This window comes from Protopterus annectens, chromosome 1.part1 (assembly GCF_019279795.1).
Source record: "Protopterus annectens isolate FY-2018-M chromosome 1.part1, PAN1.0, whole genome shotgun sequence".
Classification (NCBI taxonomy): domain Eukaryota; kingdom Metazoa; phylum Chordata; order Ceratodontiformes; family Protopteridae; genus Protopterus; species Protopterus annectens.
In genome coordinates, this window is record NC_056726.1 from 772,842,990 (window position 1) to 772,860,635 (window position 17,646).

Here is a 17,646-nt window from a genome sequence, read left to right on the forward strand (position 1 = left end):
AATCAAGCCTGATAATATGGGTATACCTCCAAAGTAGGTGCATAATGTGCAGGGAAAATCAGGCCTGAAGATAGGGACATTCCTCCAAACCAGGACAGCTGAGAGGTTTGTAGACCCGCCATCTGTGGAAAATGTGAAAAGAGGAACTTGTATGATAGCACTGTCAGCCCCTCACCCCCCCCCACACACACACACACACACACATGCCTCTATAACTCCCTGTGGCTTACATACTGATACATAAGAATATACTGCAACAGCATTCTGTGACAGACATATAAGGTCAGCATTTACAGGCAAGAGGTGACTAGAAAGACTAATAAGCAGGTGGGCTTTGATGATTTCTTCACTTTGAATGTGCAGTGGTGTGTGCTATGGTCTACTGTAATGGACATTATTAAGTTGGTCCTTCTGCTATGAGCATATGTTGGTTCCAGACCATCTCACACATCTAAGCCACCCCAGGTATGACTACTCCCCCTGGCCAACAAGCAACAAAAACTGTTTGACCTCTATGAACCCTTCCTAGTTATGGAGCAGTCAGCCATAATGTCTCATGCCTTTTATATTGCATAGGTTCATAGGTTCATAGGTAGGTACTAGGCTATCTGCCCGAAGGCATTTATAAGCCTAGCCAGAATGTGTTGGCTTTTGCCACCCCCTTAGATTATTTCCCTGTGCCTCTGTCCAGCAGAGCCACTGCAGTGATCCCAAGGTAAACTTTCTGTTTCCCATTCACTCATCAAGGTTTCTCTTGAGCGAGGAGCTCTGCCTAATGTAGCTTGGAATCTTGTTCCAAAGCATGGGAAGTCTTAGGGACAGGAATCTATCCCTCCAGCACGTCCTATTTATTGTTGTGGTGAGGTTTAGATCCCTAGAGCATGTGGCTCGAGGGGATAAGGATTTTTTTAGGTGGAGCATATCCATCAATTCTGAGTTGGACATGGCCTTGTATGTCAGGCAGAGATCACCTCTGAGTAGGTGGTATGCAACCGAGTACAGCTGGAGTTTCTTCAGTTGAGCTGCATAGGGCATCTGTTTGAGGCCAGTGATCCTCTTGGTGAGGTACTTCTGTGGTCTTTCCAGCTGTTGCAGGTGTCTTGTAAGGTACATCCCAAATAGGGCCTTGTACTCTATGATGGGTCTGATGAGCGATGAGTAGAGGGGCACAATGACCTCTTTTGATCTGGATGCAAACCCTCTTGTGATTAGGTGGGTCACATAGAAGGATTTTCTAACCACTTTGACAATGTGATTATCAAAGGAGAGATTACTGTTTACTTGTGTCCCCAGATCCCTTATTACGTTTTCTGTATTTAGGGGACTACCATCTATGTGATAGTTTGTGGGTACTTTGTTTTTTTCCAAAGGGGATGACTATGCACTTTTTGGCATTTAGCATGAGGCCATGATTTTGACAGCAGGTATCCGTCTCAGTGAGACCCTTTTGGAGGATGTCTGTGTCAGCCGGGGAGTCAATTATAGCCCCTAGTTTGCAGTCGTCTGCATACTTGGTCAGCCATAGTCCTGTGCTTGCCTATACCTCTGAGAAGTATATGCCGAACAGGAGGGGTCCTAGGACTGAGCCCTGGGGAATGCTACTTGTAACCGGTTTAGAGTCAGACCTAGCTTCCCCAACTCTCACCATGTGGGTTCTGTCCATGAGCCAGTTAGCAACCCATCTTGCAACATAGGGGTTTATGTTCAGGCTGGTGAGCTTGTCTATAATACCAGAATGAGGAATGGTGTTGAAGGCCTTTGCGAGGTCTAGATAGACTGTGTGTACCACCTTTCCCTCGTCTGTAGCCTTGGTGACTGTCTCAAAGAAGTCCACCAGGTTTAGGATGCATGATCTGCCCTTAACAAAGCCGAACTGGGTAGAGTCCAGTGTTTGGAGGTTCCCAATGTCTCTGTTAATGAGTTCCATGATGATGCACTCCATAGCCTTGCTGACCAAGCTAGTCAGGATTATAGGATGATAGTTCCAGGGGTCTGTTGTGGCTCCACCTTTGTGGAGCAAAATAACCATTGCTGTGCACCACTCTATGGGTTCGTAGCCTGTGGAGAGGCTGCGTTTGAACAGTGTGTTTAGGTGAGGGGTTAGTTTGTCTTTGAGCTGTTGTAGATTGCAGCCTGGGACACCGTCCAGTCCCACTGATGCTGTTTTTTTGGCTTTGGAGAGGGCTGTTTTAACCTGAGTATCTGTGATTTCAGGGGGTCTACATTCTTCTGGTATGGTTATGGGCCCTCTTGGGGCTGAGAGGGGGGTGAAGTTTGCACTGAACCTGTCTGCCAGGATTTTGGCAATATTGGTTGGTTCAGTGTATTTTGTGTCATTCTGCACTAACTCCAAGCAGATCTGAGCATTGCCACTTTGATTCTTGACATAGCTATAGAATACCTTGTGGTTATCTTAGGAGTCCTTGACAATTTTTCTTTCGGAGCTCCCCTTGGATGATTTTATGAGGGATCGTACTTTCTTGCTGATACTGATCAGGGATGTCTTCCCTTCTTGAAATTTTACTCTTTTCTGTACTAGTTTTCTCCTTCTATTGTATAGCTTGTTTATGGCAGGGGTCCACCAGACTGGTTCCCTTTTCTTGGAGGAGTGAGTCTTGGTTTTGCTTGGGATAGCACGATCCATGCATTCTTGTAGGTGCCCATAGAATGCATTAGTAAAGGATTTTGCAGCTTGGACAGTGTTATCCTTTAGCATAGGGGCTTTGAAACTTTCCACCTCAGTCTTAAGTAACGTGAAGTTTGCTTTTGAAAAGTTTTTCACAGTGGTTTCCTTGTCCGGGGGTGGAGGCAGAATGTGGATATACAAAGTGATTTGTTTATGGTCAAATCTAACCAGTGAGGGGTTGACCTCCAGTGTGGAACACCGGTCGCCCATGCTGGTGATGACCAGGTCCAATATGTTGTCACCTCTGGTGGGAGTGTTGACCAGTTGATCCAGGGCGTTTGAGTTTATAAATTCTAGGAAATATTTGACAAGGGAGTTACTACTTGAGTAGTTCTCCCAGTTAATGTTTGGGTAATTTAAATCACCCAATATTAGGGTGTTTGGTAGGACCTTTATGTTTCCCAGTGTGGAATGGAGGTCCTGGGACATGGTGGGTGATCTGTAGCAAGCTACAATTTGAATTGCAGTTTTGCCCATTGATAGTTGCACGTGGATGATCTCTGAAGCATCGTGCTGTGCCTCTAACCTGGAGGTGTGGGTATCCTTGATGAATATGAATACGCCCCCACCTTTTGTATTTTGGTCCGGATTCTGTGGCCGAAATGTATGGTATGAATTATAGCCTGGTAGTGCTGGGGTGCTCTCTGGAGCCTTAAACCAGGTTTCTGTTACTGCACATATATCGATTTTCAACATACTGAGGAGTGCCTCGAGTGTGTGCATTTTGAGGTTTAGACTTCTGGCATTGAGTAGCATTACCCTCAGTTTTTTGTTACTTGTGCTATTTACGGTGGTGGGTTTAACTTTTGAGCCTTGCCTAAAAAGGCACTATGGGGGTGGCAAGAGCCTTGGCCAGTATTCAAAAGCCTAAGGGTGACAGGTGCAAGCCGTCTCTAGCGAAGCAGCGTGGCTTGTCGAGCATGTCATCCAAGGCGGACAGACACTGGATCCCTTTTGAATGATACCAGAAACTTAGCCAATTGTTGAAACTGATAATTTTTTCTTTATACCATGGTATCATTCTTTGTGAGGGCAGGATGCTACTCAGGGTCATACCGACCTGGGCTACATGATCGGAGAGCTCTTCCATGTCTCTTTTCATGTAGTCCAGGGAGGTACAGCCCAGGTCATTCACACCAACATGGACAATGATAGAGTCATATTTGTACTTGTTCTGGAGTGACCTAAGTGCTTGTGTTATGTGGCGGATCCTGGCACCCTATACCCTTCATCACACCTGTTGTAGAAATCTATTATGCACACTCAGAGCTTTCAAATCCAGAACCAGTCAAGGTTTAAATCTTTAGAATGGGTAATTCTCGTGTGGTGTGTTTTGCAGACATGAAGCAGTCCATCAGAGTGTGTTCTGAAGATACCTTGTATGCCAGGCATAGATCTCTTCAACAGCCTGTTGGAGACAAAATATAGGGATAGGACTTTGAAGCAGTCTGCATAGGACATGTTATTTGTGTCCTGTATTCTTTTAGTGAGTAGTCTGTGTGGACATTCCACTTGTGGGATGGTTCTGGTTAGGTATATACCAGAGGGTGCAGTGTAATGAATGACAGTTCTAATAAGGACTGAATACAATGGAACAATGACCTTCTTGGACCTTGATGCCATACATTTGTTTCTTATTTGCACAACATAGAATGATTTCCTCATTACCATAGACAAGTGATGGTCAAAGGCTAGATTACTCTCTATATGTGTTCCCAAGTCCCTAACTACTTGGTGGACTCTTAGGGCTGTATTGTTAATATAGTAGCTACAATGAGTGGCCTACTTCCTAAAGGATACTATTATGCAATTCTTTGCATATAGTTGTAGTCAGTGGCACTCTCACAGTTATTTGTCTGTGTCAGCCCTTCTTGGAAAACATTAGTGTTGGTGGGGGATTCTATGACTGCTCCTAATTTGAAATTGTTTGCAGGTTTGTTCAGCCAGAGACACTTGACATTGCCCTTGACTTCAGGGAAGTAGATGCCAAAAAGGAGCTTGGCAAGAACCAATCTCTGAGAGACTCTGCTGGTGACTGGCTCTTTGTAGAGGTAGACTTTCCAGTTCTAACCTCCTGGGTCCTGTCTCTGAGCCAGCTGGCAAGTAACAGGATGACATAGGGGTTTATGCCTAACCTCTTGAGATTGTTAACAATGCCTGAGTGAGGTATTGTGTCAAATACCTTGGCTAGGTCAAGGAAGGCAGTGTGACCCATTTTACCCTCATCCATTGCTTCAATGGCCTTCACAAGGAAGTCTACCAAATTGACTAGACATGACCTGCCCTTGACAAAACAAAACTGGGTTGAGTGCAGTGTCTGGAGGTTTTCTATGTCATTATATTTTTAGCACATTCATTGAATTATCACTTAAAAAAAGACAAATATACATTTATATAAAAGAAAACAAACCATGTTAACATGTTCACAGTTACAAACATTATACATCACATACATTCTTTTATATAATTATCACGAATCCAGCATTACATAAATTCATCAGTTCCTGCCTTCCCTTAAACCTCACTATTAATCCCAAATATTATTCTACATGCATAATATCCATAGTAATAGCTGGAAAAAAATCACTAATAATAATATCCATAGTAATAATTTATTAGAAAGAAGTTTGTTGTTTTAGTATTCTGCATGTGTTCCCATAATTTTTATTTTTTATGTATTTTTCCTACTCTGTTCTAAAGATCCTACTTCCATTTCTTTTATCTGTGTTACAGTATTCACTGCTTCAAATACAGTTGGTTTAGACTTTGATTTCCATTTTCTAGTAATTGTCTTTTTGGCAGCCTTCAGAATTAAACTTAAGAAGGCCTTACTATATCTACGCAATTAAGATCCTGTATCCCAACTCAAACAAAAAACGTCCTTAGTTAAGCACATTTGCTCACCCAATATGTCTGACAGAATACTCAGTAGGAATTTTTTAAACTCTGCCAACTTATTACACTCTCAAAACGTATGTTCACAGTTACCTCTTTCTTCCCCATCACACATCCAGTATTTGCCATCTACCTGAGGAAAACCTTTTTGGAGTCTGCTTGGGGCATAAAAATGCCTGTGCAAACTTCCAAGCAAAACTCCTAAATCTTCTACACTTTGTTGGATACTTGGTAGCCATATATATATGTCCTACTATTGTTCCCTTGCGAATTGCTTATCCAGTATTTTTGCCCAACCTTTTCTAGCTTCCTTTGATTGATTCATATAGTTATTGTGCAATATTTTATATGCCATACAAATAATTATTTTTAACAACAGCTACTTTTCTATATTCAACTAAAAAATTTCTGCCAGAGCAGGTCATTTATTTAAGATTCCCCTAACCCCTTTCTCTTTGTCATTTCTCTAATGCCAATCCCTGATAGGGAAGACCACCCCTAGCCTGTAGTCTAAATGTATTCTTGGCCTCTTCCCGTTCTATTACCTTTCCCTCTCTAGTTATTTGTTCCTAGTACCTTAGTTCCTGATACCTTGGTGCCAGTTTTCTGCAATAAATTCCACCCCCGTCTTACCTATTCTTGGTACCTCCTAACTGCAATCATCCCTATCGGCAGAATCTCTTTTTTCCATTCTTGTGTTGGCTTAGTTCTTAGAATACTTTCTGATATCTTATAAATATAATATTCTGTAAGGCTGATATTTTCCTTAAGGATCTGCATCCAAAATACCATGCTCTCCTTATTTTTTGAATCCTCCCCTTTCATCATCATCATCCCTTTCCACTGATTTCCATTTTTGAATTATAGCTTTCTACTTGTGTTATGTATATGAGCCATAAATGTATAGCTCTAAAATCTCCATTCAAATCAAGTAAACCTAAACCACCTTGTGGCTCAACATATCCCACTTGACCGTTGCCGTCTTCCTCTCCCAGATAAAATCCTTCAAATCTTTATTAATTACTGAAAACCACCACAAAAGATGTAAATCAGACCAGGAACAGGATTCCTGCACCAAACGATACTCTTTTATTGTAAAACCACAATAAATTGTTCAAAAGATGTTGAGCGCTTTCATCAATATACATATGACTTCCACAGAACACAATATAGGAAGAAACAGTTCCCTTATAAATACAAAAAAACGCCCTTTTTCTCTAATTATTCAATTAAAAGCTAACAGTGAATGACAATTAGTAATTAAATGCCTTCTATCTCAATGCAGCACCCTACACTGACTAAAATTCCTGTTACATCCCTCATGCTTATATTCAATATTGAATACTGAATACAATAATGAACAACAATAATTAAAAATGAGTAGTAACTTACTAAATTCAACTACTGAAAAAACTATAATAAAAATTTGTAATTACTAGTAATAAAAAAACACAAACTATGTCCTATTGTTTTGTATAAAATGACTGCTTGTTACATTATATAGAAACATATACTGTGTGTATATATATGTCTCCTAAACCCCATCGAGGGAATAATATTGAATAAAATAAATACAATACACTTATTACAAGTAAATATAGTGAGAATATACAACTATGTATGAACTGCTATCTAGTAATGAGCTCATCCAGGAATGACAAAATAAAAAATTATAATAATAAAAAATGAGTGCACTGGTGATATCAAATTATGTTCTAACTAATGGTTTAGTAGGGATCATTTCATTAAGTCCTGGTGATATACCTGCATTTAGTCTTATCTGCCACTTAATCTCCTTTTCACTCACTATAGCCCTAATATTTCCCCCTCTGGGGTTGTATGGTTTAGTCCTGGTAATTGTTTGTCACAACATTTAATATATTTGGCTATATGTGACACATGCTACAATTATTATGTTGGGAAAACGGATCATTGTCTGAAGAATAGGATATACGATCATACGTATTGCATTAGAAAAAAAGATGTGAACAATGCCCTATCTCGGCATCTTATCAATAGCCCAAATTGTAATAACTTTAAATTTGCTATTTTAGAAGTGATACCATACAACCCCAGAGGGGGAAATATTAGGGCTATAGTGAGTGAAAAGGAGATTAAGTGGCAGATAAGACTAAATGCAGGTATATCACCAGGACTTAATGAAATGATCCCTACTAAACCATTAGTTAGAACATAATTTGATATCACCAGTGCACTCATTTTTATTATTATAATTTTTATTTTGTCATTCCTGGATGAGCTCATTACTAGATAGCAGTTCATACATAGTTGTATATTCTCACTATATTTACTTGTAATAAGTGTATTGTATTTATTTTATTCAATATTATTCCCTCGATGGGGTTTAGGAGACATATATATACACACAGTATATGTTTCTATATAATGTAACAAGCAGTCATTTTATACAAAACAATAGGACATAGTTTGTGTTTTTTTATTACTAGTAATTACAAATTTTTATTATAGTTTTTTCAGTAGTTGAATTTAGTAAGTTACTACTCATTTTTAATTATTGTTGTTCATTATTGTATTCAGTATTCAATATTGAATATAAGCATGAGGGATGTAACAGGAATTTTAGTCAGTGTAGGGTGCTGCATTGAGATAGAAGGCATTTAATTACTAATTGTCATTCACTGTTAGCTTTTAATTGAATAATTTGAGAAAAAGGGCGTTTTTTTGTATTTATAAGGGAACTGTTTCTTCCTATATTGTGTTCTGAGGAAGTCATATGTATATTGATGAAAGCGCTCAACATCTTTTGAACAATTTATTGTGGTTTTACAATAAAAGAGTATCGTTTGGTGCAAGAATCCTGTTCCTGGTCTGATTTACATCTTCTGTGGTGGTTTTCAGTCAACTGTTGTCGAATTCCAGGAACATATCATCTTTATTAATTACTGTCCACAGCTACTCCTCTGGTTGATAAAAATATGTCTGATCTGCATATAAAACTCAAGGGACTAAAAACATTTTTACTGCTTGTATATTGTTATCCACATCCATAAACACGAGCTTCCAGTTTCTCAGTTTTTGTATTATGTTTTGTTTAGTCTCTTCCCACATATCCTGAGCTGCCATAGCAGAATTTTTTTTAACACATACTCCTAAATACCTAATTATATTGTGTCTTCATAAATATGAGTATTGCTGAACTAATTCATATGTAGTACATAGTTTGTAGTTATAGACTTTATGTTGTCTTCATTCATTTTATATCCAGAAAAAAAAAAGCTCAAAACAGTCTCAGAATGTTCCACAACACTGAGATGTCCTTTCCTGGTTTTATCAGGTACAAAATAATATTGTTTGCAGATAAAGCCCTCTTGTCTTGATTCCTGTACCAATTATATCCCTGAATTTCTAAGTCCTTAATTTTCTTTGCTAATGGCTCTAAATATATGGCAAATAACTAAGGGGAAAGAGGACACGCCTGCACGGTTCCTCTATTCAGACACAACTTATCAGAGAGGAATCCTCCAAATGTAATTTTTGCCTCCAATGCCTCATATATCATCCTAACTAACCTTATTATTCTATCAGGGAATCCAAATACTTCCATTACCCTACTTATAAAATTCCAGTTTACTCTGTTGAATACTATTTCTGCATCAAGATCCACCAACAACAGCAGATTTTATTATATTATGCTTTCCTCTGAATCATCATTCTTATATGAATGTTGTCATATGTTTGCCTACCCTCCACAAAACCACATTCATCCATATCTATCAGCGTTGGCAACACCTTTTAGCTATTATAGATATAAACACTTTATAATGATGGTTTAACATTGAAATTGGACTATAAGAAGCTGGGTCAAATAGGCCTTTACTGTCTTTAGGTATTATAGCCACCACAGCTTTCTTCCAGGATATTGGTGCTTCCCCTCCTTTTCAGATACTGTTAAGCAAACCTTTTCTGATCATTATCACTTTCTTCCCTCCTAGCTTCCAAACTTCCACATGAATACCATCTGGTCCAGGTGATTTCCCTGCAGATTGATCATACGTCCCTGTTTTTATTTCACCTCCTCCTGTCTTAACTGTTAATTGTTGAGTCTCATCTACTTCTAACGTTGGCATGTTTAAGCCGTCCATAACTGTTGTTATTGCAGTGCATTGAAGCTTTCAATTAAATGCACAAGCTCCTCTGAAATTTGATTTATATATAGTCTAGCCCAGATATTGTACTTTGGGGAATAATATGTAAATTTGTTTTTATTTCTTGCTATTGAATTCATGTTTTGCATACCAAATATTTTTTCTAAATTTCTACAGAAATATATCCACTTTTGTTATATTTTCCCTTCTAGGTAACCCAGATACATCCTCATTGTTGCAAATCAAGATCCATTCCCCACCTATAAGTAATATTCACTGCTGAAACCTGAATATTTCTCCCCAAATTTTCTTCATCTGATTATTTTTCCCAAAATGTTCTTATGCTCCAGAACAGCAATTTTAGGTAGAACATGAATACATGCTAGCGTAATTCTTCTCCCTTTCCATTAGCCCCTTACTACCACAAATCTAACATTACTATCTTTTGTTCTTTTTCTATTACTGTTGGAGCTCCTCTAACAATTAGTATAAGTACTCCCTTTTTCCTTTGTCCCTGATATTCTGCAGAATATCTATCCTGAAATCTTTCCTTTATCAGACTCACATGACCACATCTTTTCAAAATTGTCGCCTGTAGCATTGTTTTTTCACTATGCATTTCTTCATATAATTCAGTACTCTTACCTTTTTGTCAATACCTGTGAAACCATTCATAAGAAATTATCATTCCCACTTATTTGGTTAAGGTGTTTGCCTTACAAACACAAGGTGCAGGGTTTGAATCTCACAAGGGATAATTGGCTAGGCTCACAAGGGCAGTTAGCCTTGTAATAACCTATGAACTTATATGATAGCTTTGGAAATGTCTGTTTCCTGCTTTTGGGTTACACACATCCATTAATGTTGTTTCTTGTACTGGCCAAGGCTTTTGCCACCCCCATAGTGCATTTTTTAGGCAAGGCTCAAAAGACAAACCCACCACCGTAAATAGCACAAGTAACCAAAAACTGAGGGTAATGCTACTCAATGCCAGAAGTCTAAACCTTAAAATGCATGCACTCAAGTCACTCCTCAGTATGGAGAACATCGATATCTGTGTAGTAACAGAAACCTGGTTTAAGGCTCCAAAGAGCACCCCAGCACCCCAGCACTACCAGGCTATAACTCATACCATACTTTTCGTCCACAGAACCTGGACCGAAACACAAAAGGAGGGGGTGTATCCATATTCATCAAGGATACCCATACCTCCAGGTTAGTGGCACAGCACAATGCCTCAGAGATCATCCATGTGCAACTAACAATGGGCAAAACTGCAATTCAGATTGTAGCTTGCTACGGATCACCTACCATGACCCAGGACCTCCATTCCACATTTCTGGAGACACTGGAAAATATGAAGGTCCTACCAAATGCCCTAATATTGGGTGATTTCAATTACCCAAACATTAACTGGGAGAACTACCCAAGTACTAACTCCCTTGCCCAATGCTTCCTAGAATCTATAAACGCAAATACCCTGGATCAACTGGTCTACACCCCCACCAGAGGTGACAATATATTGGACCTGGTCATTACCAATATGGGCGACAGGTGTTCTACACTGGAGGTCAACCCCTTGCTGGTTAGATCAGACCATAGACTAATCTCTCTGGATATCCACATTCTGCCCCCACCCCCAATCAAGGAAACCACCATGAAAAACTTTTCAAAAGCAAACTTCACGTTACTTAAGACCGAGGTGGAAAGGTTCACAGCCCCCATGCTAAAGGACAACTCTGTCCACGCTAATGAATCCCTTACAAAGGCACTCTATGAGCACCTGCAAGAATGCATGGATCATGCTATCCTAAGCAAAACCAAGACTCACTCCTCCAAGAAGAGGAAATCAGTCTGGTGGACCCCTGATATAAATAAGCTATACAATAGAAGGAGGAAACTAGTACAGAAAAGATTAAAATCCCAAGAAGGAAAGAACCAGGAGGACTATGGCTGACCAAGTTCACAGATGACTGCAAACTGGGGGCCATAATTGACTCTCTGGCTGATACAGACATCCTCCAGAAGGATCTCACTGAGACAGATACCTGGTGTCAAAATCATGGCCTCAAGCTAAATGCCAAAAAGTGCATAGTCATCCCCTTTGGAAAAAACAAAGCACCCATGAACTACCACATACATGGTAGTCCCCTAAATATAGAAAATGTAATAAAGGATGTGAGGACCCAAGTAGATAGTAATCTCTCCTTTGATAAACATATTGCTAAGGTGGTTAGAAAATCCTTCTATGTGGCCCACCTAATCACAAAAGGGTTCGCATCTAGAACAAAAAAGGTTATTGTGCCCCTCTACGCATCACTCATCAGACCCATCATAGAGTACAATGCCCAATTTGGGATGTACCTTACAAGACACCTGCAACAGCTGGAAAGACCACAGAAGTGCCTCACCAAGAGGATTACTGGCCTCAAACAGATGCCCTATGCAGCCCAACTGAAGAAACTTCAGCTGTACTTGGTTGCATACCACTTACTCAGAGGTGATCTCTGCCTGACATACAAGGCCATGTCCAACCCAGAATTGATGGACATGCTCCACCTAAAATAAAACAAATCCCCAAGAGCCACACGCTGTAGGGATCTAAACCTCACCACAATGACAAATAGGACGTGCTGAAGGGATAGATTCCTGTCCCAGAGACTCCCCATGCTTTGGAACAGGATTCCAGTCTACATTAGGCAGAGCCCCTCACTAACACTCTTCAAGAGAAACCTTGAAGAATGGATGGGAAACAGAAAATTTACCCCGGGGATCACTGCAGTGGCTCTGCTGGACAGAGGCACAGGGAACTAATGGCTCTGCTGGACATAGGCACAGGGAACTAATCTAATGGGGCAGCGAAAGACAACACATTTTGGCTAGGCTTATAGATGCCCTCAGGCAGATAGCGTAGTACTTACCTATGAACCTATGAACCTATGTAATCTCCTTTTGACCTTCTGTCACATTTACAGCATTTCTTGTTTTAATGAAAACTCTCAAACAAAAATACAAATACATACCCAGAACACCCCAATAACCTAGTAACTTAAAACAATCGGCAGCTGCACCCACAGGCATTACCTAACCTAAAGTTAGAGTTATCCATGTTAAAGCATATGTTACAGCCTTTGGCCCTACCTCTATTAATTGCTGTCTGTTCTTGTCTTATTATTATTTCTGTCAGATATGTAAAAAACAGCTTATATAATTTCAGAAAATATAAATTTTTAGGCTTTAGACTTTTATTGCCTACCCCTGTATTCAGCTTGTATTCATGGGAACATATGAACATAATGTACAGCTCCCCTCAGCTGCAGACTTCTCAACTCACACTGAACATTTATTTGCTAAATGAAAACTTTTCATTATACTCAGTGTTCTCTTATTTACTTGCTTGCACACAAAAGCATGTATTATTAGATTAAGCCAGTTATCTTAATCCAGTCATTCACCTATACAAAAGTAAAGAAAACATAGCTACTCTACATATGTTATAATCTTTGCACTTTTACACCCTATTCCCACCTCAACAACCAAAGATTACATCATATTTACTTAAACAAGCTGTTTTTCCATTCTTTCTTCACTTTTTATGTTGTAATACCTGCATTTCATAAAACTAAAAAGAAGAAAAATACATTTGTTTACTTTAGTATCTTTACAGTAGCATTGTCACCTCACAGTAAGACGTTGTCCTGTTCGATTCTCAGCTAGAGCATCTTCTGTGTGGAGACATGCATGAATGGGCATACCATCGTTGAAGGTTGTGCATCAGGGCTGGCAACTTGGCATGTAAAAATCAACTGCCAATCATTAGCGGACCGGAGTTCTGCTGTGGCGACCCCTAACCTGGAAATGCCGAAAGACCCAACAACAACAACTTTAGTATCTTTATCAAATACAATAACTGAAAATTATTTATTATATAACATAAATGTATATCATGATTTTTTTTATTTAAATACTGTTATGAAGAGAAATATTTTTATTTACATTTACATTTTTCTTTCCATTTACTGTCCTTGCAAATATTAAAGTCACAAAGTGGAATATATGCTTTTCATTCCCACCACAAGTTAAAGTCAACAAAAGTCCAGTCTTTTTCTTGTAAAGCAGTATTTCACAAATGTGATTGATGGTTTATACTTTTGGATGTATTCAGAAATTTCAGGGTTGCTCATTCTGTTCCCATTCATCTCCATCTCCCAACCCCAGATTCCAGTTCAAGGTCAAGGTTCTTCTGATTCTTTCAGTCAGTTCCTGTGCTTTGTTTGGTCTCTCAAGTATTTACCTTTTTGAACATTGCAAAAGGTTTCATGGACTAGGTCTTGCTCTCTATGAGCTTTATTATCAGAAGAATGAGAAGCAGAGTCCTCTTCAGTATGATGGCTTACATTTTGTTGTATAGACTTTTGTTTTTCCCCTCTTATCCTTTTCTGCATCAAAAAATGACTTTGATCCTCCAGGAAAAAAATATTTTGAAGGCAACTGGTTACAGCAATTTAATATCACACTTACCTTTCATCATTCCCTGATTGCTGTGATAATTTTGCTTTTCTTCTGGCTGGTATACCATAAATAATCATTTTCCACAAACACTCTTCTATCTCCAGTTTTTAATACTTTGCCCTTCTGCCACAGTTTTCTCAGGATCAACTTTTTTTCTGCTGGTATGATTGTTTCTTTACTAATACAGGTCTTGGCTGCTTTCTCATGGTCATGTTTAGAGCAAATTGCTTAGGAATACCAGTCCAGTTACTTATTTGTACTTTCATAAAATTAATACAGTCTATTCCTTCCAGTTTCTCTGGTTTGAAGGAAAAACTCAGGTTTTCTCTGCAAGCTCTGCCCTCTAACTCTACCATTTTTTAAAACAGCTCTTCTTGAGCAGTCTCATACTCAGCTAATTTTTTTCTTCATTTTGACCTCTGATTTTTTTCAGTTTAATCACTTCATCTGAATAGCTGTTTAAAGCTTCTTCCATTTTTCCATTTTCTAAGCATTTTATTTGAGCTGATATACTTTTTCAATGTTTCATTTATTTTAATGAACTTTGAGCACATTTGACTATTTTTTTCCTCTAAATTACTGGAAGGCATCTTTTGTACCCAAGCCTGGCCTTTGGTCAAGTGGTGCCCTAGGTAAAAGAGCTCCACAGCCCTCCCCCCACACCACTCAGTGCCCCCATCCTGGTCTTTTTACATCATCCAGGTTACCTTTTTCTTCCTTTTTCTCACAGTTTGTCCTATTCTTCATTTGTTTCCTAAATTCATCCAACATATTTTTAGGAAACCATTTCTTTAAAACAAAAAATAAACAAATAAATACTGGAAAGTGCCCCTACTACAGTGGAGTCCTAGCTGTCCTATTTGCCCTATGCCTAAGGATGGCTATGTTTGTACCGAAGCTGGAGCATGAACTGCTTTTTGTTGCACAGCTGCAGGATTGTTCCCAGTCAGTGTTTTCTCTTCACCTTTTCTAGTTGATTTCTTTCAGGTACTCCAAGTTTGTTTTTTCATTTTGGGAGAGCTGAACTTAAGCTGTTGATCAGTGTTCAGCCATCCTGGAAAGCCTGAGGATTCCTGTGTCATTATTGACAATTGCCATGATAATTCTTTCCTTGGTTTTGCATACAAGGCTAGTGAGACTCATATGTCTGTAATTTCTAGGGTCCATAGATGGCTGACCTTTGTGCAGAGGGATGACAGTTACCATTCTCTATTCATGAGGAATGAAGCCGGGTTGGAGGCTATGATTAGATAATGATTCCAAAGGGGTTGATATGTTGTGTTTTATGCAATTTAGAAAGCAGCTTGGTATATTATTCAGGCCCATCAATTCAATGTACTTGGCCTCAGAGAGAGCACTGAGGACCTATTCCTCAGTGATAATTGGAGGAGTTATATTTGATGGTATTTCCTAAGGGGAAGGCTGGGATGGGGGGGGGGGAGACTGGTGAAGTTAGATCTAATCTGCATAGCTGGTTACATTGTGTGACTTGCAGGCCCCATCCATTGAGCCACCACAGGAGTAACAAGACAGTGCCATTGGTTATTCTGATGAGTGACATTAGTGTTTTTTGCCCTTTGAACTGCCAGTCAGCCTTGCCATAACTCTACTCTACTCTATCCTCATTCTCATGTGCTCTTTCCTTTATGTGCTTTTCACGAGTTGCCCAGTGTGTATATATATATATATATATATATATATATATATATATATATATATATATATACATGTATGGATTTACTTCAATTTTTTGAATACTTAGTTTATCAAACCCATTTTAGTGAATCTCACTTCATCAACTCTCATTATATTGAACTCCCAGAACTATGAAAAGGAAACCCGGGAAAGGAGCCACTCCACCACCAGGACAAAACAACAAACAGAAAAACAAAAAACCCTCCAAGTGGGGGGCTTCTCCCACACCCCTTGATGTGGGGGGCTCTGACCCAACTCCCCCCTAATCTGGGATCGCACTAAAGTGGAGTTAGGGCAAAGTTCACCATGGTGGCCAAGTGTTTCCTTTCTCAGGATTAAGTTTTCATAGCTCCGAGAGTTTGATATAATGACAGTTGATGAAGTAAGGTTTGCCAAAATAGGATTTGATAAAATAAGTATTTGATAATTTGACGTAGACCCATATGAATGTATGTCTATCTACTGTCCCCCTCATCTTTTGTGTGAGTGCATCTCCTGTCTGTGTACTGTATTTGTCCTACTGCTACTCTGCCTTCATACTCTGTCCTATCCCCAGCCATTCCTCTCTATCTTCTTTGTTTACTCTTAATTTGTGAGACTTACAAAAGGTGCCTTTGCCCACAAAAAAATCTTTCCCTAAATGTCTCCATCCCAGTCTTTCACACCTTATTGTTACCCTTCTGTTTTTCCTCTGTTGTCATTTAATTTCCTATGTTCCTTTCTACCCCATTTCACCCTATTTATATGCTAAACACAGTTGCCACTGTGCTTTGTACACCCACATTGGTATACTCGTTGGGTGCTAGCTTCAGTTGTATGTTGCCATATTGCACATATGAGCATGCACTGACTAAGCTACAACACTTAGCTTTAGCTGTGATGCCTTCTATCTGTGCTTCTCTATGATTGCATGTGCCATGCTGCAGCATATTATTGCTTGTCCCATTTCTGCTACACCTCTCTTTTTGTATACAGTCCTTTGCTTGGTATGCAGTCACTATCTCCTGTCTGATGCATGTCTGATTAGCTTTATAGTACTTTGCACAATGACCATCTTGAGCAGTAATACTCTGCAGCCACCCACTTGTCTACGAATCTCAGACGTTTTGTTTGGCTTTACCCAGGGTCATGGCTGAAAACAGTCTTCACTTCAGTCTTCTTATCCAGTTAACAAGCTAAATAACTATATGAATAAATAAATACACAAACAAACAAAGAAAAACAAATAAATATCTTAAACTATTTTCATTTGCTTACAGTTAATTTACATTTTTGTCTGCTTTGCATTCTATAGGGACAGTGTATGAGGCAGCAGTATGCAAATTAACAGTCTAAGCTGCTCTTATCCCTTGAAGCCCACTACTGGTGAGTTACATCAGTAAACTACTGCAGCTGTTAAATCACTAAACCTCTAAGCAACTGCAGTGCATTGTCCTTTGATTATGTTCTTGGTGCATATAGTTATTTATCTATTTTTTCAAACACCTTTATTGAATTATCTCTTGTGACACAGGCAAATCCACATTCATATAAAAGTAATCAAACTATATTAACATAACAAACATTATACTTCACATGTATTTCTGTATATCATATAACCTAAGCAATATTACATAAAGTCAATTCTTGCCTTTTTTTTAAAACAAGAAACATTTTCATTAAACCATCGCTTACTACACAGGCAATCATACATTTATATAAATGAAAACAAAACACACCGACACAATCCTA